The sequence below is a fragment of the Monopterus albus genome, unplaced genomic scaffold (genome assembly GCF_001952655.1).
Source record: "Monopterus albus unplaced genomic scaffold, M_albus_1.0 scaffold35.1, whole genome shotgun sequence".
In the NCBI taxonomy this organism is placed as follows: Eukaryota; Metazoa; Chordata; class Actinopteri; order Synbranchiformes; family Synbranchidae; genus Monopterus; species Monopterus albus.
In genome coordinates, this window is record NW_018127915.1 from 803,622 (window position 1) to 810,135 (window position 6,514).

Genomic DNA, 6,514 nt, shown 5'->3' on the forward strand with positions numbered 1-6,514 from the left:
TTACCTAAGAGTCAGATAAGTGTTGATTTTTCAGTTATCAGTTATTTGCAAATGGCACATCTTGATGGGAGAGTTGTCGACTCAGCCCCGAAGCTGATATGCCTTTAGAGATGGGTGTAGCTTTGTGTAAACATAGGCTTTTTTACACCATAAATTAATACAAGCATTATCTGAAACAACTGGAGAATTACTGACTCGTTAGCAGTGGACTGATGGAGCTGGCATCGAAGTTACTCTGCCCTCGTTTTGAAAAGTCTGACCACACAGAATGACGCCAAGCCCCTACCATTCATCAGATTCCTGCAGGGAAAACAGCGAAACATTACAAACTAGACAGGCTGTGTGCTCAATAACAGGGTGTAAAACACATTGCAATAATTTTCACAGCTATTGGAAACGGGTGAAATTATTATTTAGGGGTGAACTTTCATGTTGGCCACCTTTAACGGGCAGAGAGGCAGAATGATCTGCAGCACTCAAGCTCTCTCTGACTAAATGAAATCATGTTTGACAAGGAAGGTAGAACTTCTCACAAAGACTTTTTTGTTCTAGATGTAGACGTCATCCACGTGGCCTCCAAGAGGTGAAGTGTTTTCAACTGAACCTTTATTATCAGCAAATCCAAACTGACCTCCCAGTGCTGCTCATTCTGTTTTGGGCCAAAACAGCTTTAAAAGAGGAGCATTCCCAGGTGAATAAGAACAGGATAAAACACAAATAGAAGAGCCATGGGTTATACAAATGCAGTGACTAAAGTGACTACAACAGACCTGAGACATTAATGAAGCTGCAAAAAAAGAGCTGAGTAGCAAACCAGTATGTAAAGTAACACTGGTGTAAAGCAAATAGTCAGAGAACTGGTGACAAATATGCAAAAGGGAGTGTGAGTGAAATATGCACAAACCCTGCTCATATTTATTGCTCTACATTCCCTCCCTCATTACTCATTACTCTTCTCCTTACCACATTCAGAACTTGATCATGCCTTTCCCCCCCCCCCCTTTATCTTTTTAATTTCCCTTTGTCTCCCTCACCATCTGTGCCCTCTGCCATTTGCTGTCTGTTCTCCTTTTCAGTGTGTCTGCCATGTGAGGAAAGAGACTTTTCAACTTCTGTCCTAATGACTTTTTATAGACCCCCCCCCACACACACACACACACAAACCTCTAGACAATTTTTTCATGCCTAAAAGCCCACACGCTGACAGAATGCCTTTCCACTTATCTTAATCCTACCCTAAACCCAATTCTAACCTTAAACCTAAAAGTTAATCTCAAGCCTCTAATAGCTTTAGAAGGTGTGAGGCCTGGCCAACATGTGCTCACAGTGGTTTCTAACTAGAACTGGTCCACAAGACATGCACACACACACACACGCACACACACACACACACCTTTTGTGTTCGTATTAAATCCCAAACCACACCCAGCTTCAGCTTTCTGGGGCCAGTGATCGTGCGCTGCCAGCCTTGGCTTTGCCGCCGCTCTCCTGCTGTAGTCAGCTCTCCTGCTGCCGTTTTGTCACTTTGGGACCTTGTTTTCTTGCGACAGCTACTTTCCTGCTTTAGTATCCCATAAGTTTCCTCTTCACACAGACACAGTCACGTCTGGATCCACAGCCTCCTTCTCGGTCCAAACTCGGTGAGTAAACTTAGTATTTTCCGTTTGGATATTGTTTTTATATGGGATTCAAAGCCAGTGAGGCAGTGAAAAGTGTATTTAATATAATACTGATACCCTCATAATAGACTTTAAGTGGTTTTATGGTGCGTTGTTTTTATTTTTTTTTTGTGTTTATTTTATGTTAGCGAGCAGGAACATTCTTGAAATAGTCCGTGACCTCTGGATACAAACTTAGGACCTTTTATTAGATGGTTTATAGAATACTTTGTTTGCGCTCTTGCTGCCGTGCCCCTGTGCGTATTTGTACACTGATCATAACTTCTTCGGACGTTGGGAATGAAAGGGGCGTTGTCAGCCACACTGACCGTGTGTGTCCGTGTGTGTCCGTGTGTGTTACTGACACTTTCGTGAGTGCAGTGGATAAGTGTTAGTGCGTTACGAGGCAACGCGTAACGGTTATTTTTTTCCAGTGGACTGAGGGAAAGTTTCCGTTTCCTCATATCTTCTATACTCCCCATTAGACGTTTAGCTGAACTTAACGTGCCCTGATCCATATGCTAACATTTAATTCAAATCATATTCCCGTGGACTCTTGCCTTGATATCGCTTTCTAGAACATTTCTGGAAAATTGCTTGTTTGCGCAGTCTGTTCATTTTGGATTCGTTTCATGATGCGCTATTAAACCTAAACAGAATCAGATCGTCGGTGTAAATCAGGTAAGACTGAATACCTTGACCCCGATCTTGCATTGTGGACTGAGTTTAGGTTTTTAGTTTTGATGAGACTTTTGATTACAGTCTGATACAGTCCGCCTCCATTGGCGACGCCCGCGCGTGGCTGAAAGCAACAAAAACAGGTTTTCAAGAAGATTTTTTCAGATTGAGCTACAGAGGCGGAGAGTCATCCTCATCAGACAATGTTTGGATGGAATTTGAGGGAGAATGAAGTCTGTGGAAACCCATGGAGAGATTAAATGTCATGGAACAGGAAGACTTGGTTACAAACACACAACAAACCACATTCCTTTGAACATGCTGTAGGAAACTGGTGCTGAACTGAAAATGCAACCTGCTCCAACTTAACACAGCTGTCACACATGTTGTTTTTCTGATGCCTAGGAGAAACTTTGTATAAACTAGAAATGAAAACCTAGCATTACATCAAGTGTTAAAAGAAAAGAGTGACACAAATGCTTTATAAAATGGAACTGTCCGCTGTCACATCGCTGTCACAAGTGATGTTAGGCATGAAGGGAACTGAATGAATGGATGGATGAATGAACAGCTGTGTGAGTAAATGAATGAAAGTATAAACTTGTAGCTTTTTACTGTTCATTCAAATATAATAATAGCCATGACAGGAAATAGGCTTGGCGGTGCAGCGGATGCTGCATTATACTTTTAGACAGGTCCTACTGTAGGAAGGTAATTTACAGTGATGATAGCATCTGAATCTCAGAAGAGTGATGAAGCAAGAACTAGCGAGTACCTCGAGTGTGTTTCATCCAGTTGCCTTGCTACTTGTACTGCTTTTGTATATTAATTTGAAGGTATTATCAGTCATGCTGAATGCAGCAGGAGAGAGGTGACTGATATTCAATAGGAGGAGGATTAGTTGGGGGATTAGTGCGATTTAAAATGTGCTGACAGAAAAAAACAAACAAGTTTGAGGTGACAGAGTGGAATGGGGGTGATAAACAGATGAAGCTGGAGGTGTCTGTCAGGTGTTCTCCACTCGCTCTGCTGTGTCAGACACACACACACACACACACACACACACACACACACAACCCTAAAAACCATGTCAGTGTCCAACATAAACGGATTATTTGTCAGAGGGAAGTCTAAACCCAGCAGGAAAACAGTTGTGTGTCTGTGTGTGCATTTATCCATGTTTTTAGGCTCCAGATTCCTGAATGAGGCATGTACACACACACCTGCTTTGGCAACAGAACAGTGTGTGCCGGGTGAACTCTCCCTTCTCTCCTGGGTTTCAGCAAAACTCGACACAAATACAATATTTGATGTCCAGTCCTCAGGGCTTCTGGTCTTTTTGTGTATGAAGGCAGAGGCGCAGAGTTTGGGGTTATGGTAAAAGATCAAGGAAATGTCAAGTTATTTGGTTTGTGTTGGTAATAAAACAGTCTCATGACCTTTACCAAGAATTCAGCTGGTAACAACAGTGTTGTTGTCAGTTTGAGCTGTGAATACATCATTTGTTTCCATCGTAGTCAAACCTCCGTATGTGGAATTTCGGTTTAACTTGCACCTGTAGCCACTATGTGTAAGTTTGTGGTTGTAAATGTCATGTTTTCTTCAAATGGATACTCTAGCTGTCCAATTCAGTTTTTTACAGAAACAATAACTGACTTTATTTTAATTAGAGTCCAGATAAATAAAGTGATAATGGTTTGGACTGTGATCTGAACTGGAATAGTCAACTTCAGTTGCTGCACTGTGTATTTCCTCAGCTGCTCTCACTGGCTGCGATGTTATGGGAACAAATCCTTGTTGAGGTTTTTACCTCAGTCCAGTCATCACGCAAACTGTACAACGATAGCATGATAAAGTCAGCATCAAGTCACAGCTGTGATATTAAACTGCAGAACCTCACAAACACAAACTATCATGCATTTGAGCTTGATATCGGTTGTGTCTATGAAATTCAGTCAGAGGAAAGCTGTGGTGACACCCGCGGGCCAGACTGTCAGTGGTACCGACAGCATGTTTTGTCCAGTTTTGCTTCTCGTCTCACACCCAGCCAGAGCGTAACTGCAGCCATGGTTCTTGTCTATAAAAGCCCTCCTGTAATTCTATAGTGTAAAGGATTATAGCTTTCACACTGGGAAATCTTTATTTATAATTCTATACTTGCTTCACAGCCTATTAGATGACTACTCTTACCTGCCAAAAGCAAACTCTCTCATTTGTGCACGTGTGTGTGTCTACAGGGCTTCGAGGGCTTTATTTAAACAAAGCTTTGCTTGGTCACTGGCTTCATTCCAGGGTAGATGTGCCTTTTCTTTTCGTTTTTCTAAAAATAAGCCTTAGCTTGACTATTGTTAGTGTATACACAAACTGCCTCGCACACACATCCTTATGTGTGCACAGTCCCCCCCTCCCCTTAAACTTAAACATCACATCTAAATGTCTAACCTAACAAATTAGTGTAATGCCTAAAGAGGATTCATTCTTGACCTCTCTTGAGCCTTAATTTAAAGACCCCCTTCACTCAAAAATGTGTTTTTCTTATTTTTATACCCCATAAATATCAGCCCTCCACTGTTCTGGCTGGTGTAACATTCCTCTGCTGATGGGAGCAGGTGTCTGAGTTTTAAACATACACAGACAGATAGAATCCACACAAACCTTACAGCCAGTCATGGTCCACCACACAAATATTTGAAGATTTCAGGGGTGAGGAGTGAAACCAAGTATTTCAAAATGAAGGTTTGGAAGGCAGGAAATGTTGCGTTTCAGTGTCAACTACACGACCTCATAAGGGCCCAGAGGGATCTGCTGGAAGCATTCTCGCCTCTTCTTTTCCACAAGCAGTTTTTCCATTGCCAAAAGCTGAAAAAGAGAGGGCTACGGCTACAGAGAGAGTGGGACAGTGAGAGAGATGGGGGAGTGAGACGCAGAGGCCAAGTTCACTCTGTGGCTTTGTATTTTATTTAAAAAGTAAAAAAAAAAGAAAAGATTAAAAGTCAGCATTTTCCACCAGGCAATGGAATCAGTCGGGACACACACACACACACATACACTTGCACTGAGCCCCCAGCCTCAGGAGGAATTGCAGCATTTGTGCCATTTGTCCTCGCCAGTCATTTGATAGTGTGTGTGCATTTGTGTTTGTCATGTGAGCCTGTATGATTACACAAGACGACAGTATTGTTATGTAGCTTTTGTATTTCTACCCTGTTAACCATGTATCATAGATTCCTAAAGTCTAAACCAAAGGAGAACTGTCTCATTGAGTACCAACACAACACAGCATGATATGCTTACAACAAAAGGACACAGCTTGTGGCGCAACACTGCTTCTTGTTTGGCTTGTTTACTTTTTTCCTACAAAGTAGAAGCTCTCCTTTGCAATCTTTATGTGTCCAGTGGCTTTCACACAGAAAAATAATCTGAAACTCAGGTCTGTGCAGCTTTTGTATATTTCATTCTCTTTTCTTTTCATATGAGCGCTGTGTGGCCTTGTTTATATATACTTGCGGGGACTGGAAGTCACATGTGTCGGCTTTGGTTAAGGTTAGGATAAGTCCTGGAAATGAATGTGAGTCTATGTATCACTGCAGGGGCCGTGTGTGTGTGTGTATTGTTGTATTGTATAGTACTGTTATTTTTGTTCAATTAAATCAAAATAATAGAGAAAGGATTTAGTTATTCATTCATACATACAGTTTGCTCCTACAAAGTTTACTTTCATTTTTTAATGAGAAAGCTAGAGAAGGCGTGCAACGACAATAGTGTGTATACATGCTGAATGTGGTGAATTAAATAGTTCTCGCCTTTGTTTGCGTGTTCATTTTGTCCTCTTCTTTCTCTGCTGTCATTGTTCACTGAGGTCAAACCTGAAGTCTGATTGGCCGCCGGTGAGACTGTGATATATTATAAATGACCAGGGTGTACTCTGTCTCTCGCCCAGTGTCAGCTGGGATAGGCTACAGTGTCATATGTAAAAACATGGTATATGAACCACCATATACATTTAGTATAACCATGCCCCCATAGACTGGCACTGATGCATGTTGATTATGTTAAGACCATTTCATATTTACACCAGATCAGTTTCATTTCCACCAGTGTCACACTCATGTATAGCTTTGTCAAGTTTTGCCCCCCCCCCCCCTTTTCAAACGGGGGGGGCTGATTTCTCGGACCAC

The 6,514-nt window shown here is 41.8% G+C and overlaps 1 protein-coding gene across 2 annotated transcripts in view; it reads left to right on the forward strand.

Annotated features, from left to right (window-relative positions):
- Positions 1-1,409: 1,409 nt before the first annotated feature.
- emp2 (epithelial membrane protein 2) overlaps positions 1,410-6,514 on the forward strand; it is a 10,255-nt gene continuing 5,150 nt past the window's right edge. The window contains exon 1 of one of the 2 annotated variants that reach the window (XM_020597869.1): positions 1,410-1,640. The gene's annotated coding sequence lies outside the window, so the exon portion shown is untranslated. The other variant, XM_020597870.1, reaches the window with a different exon arrangement.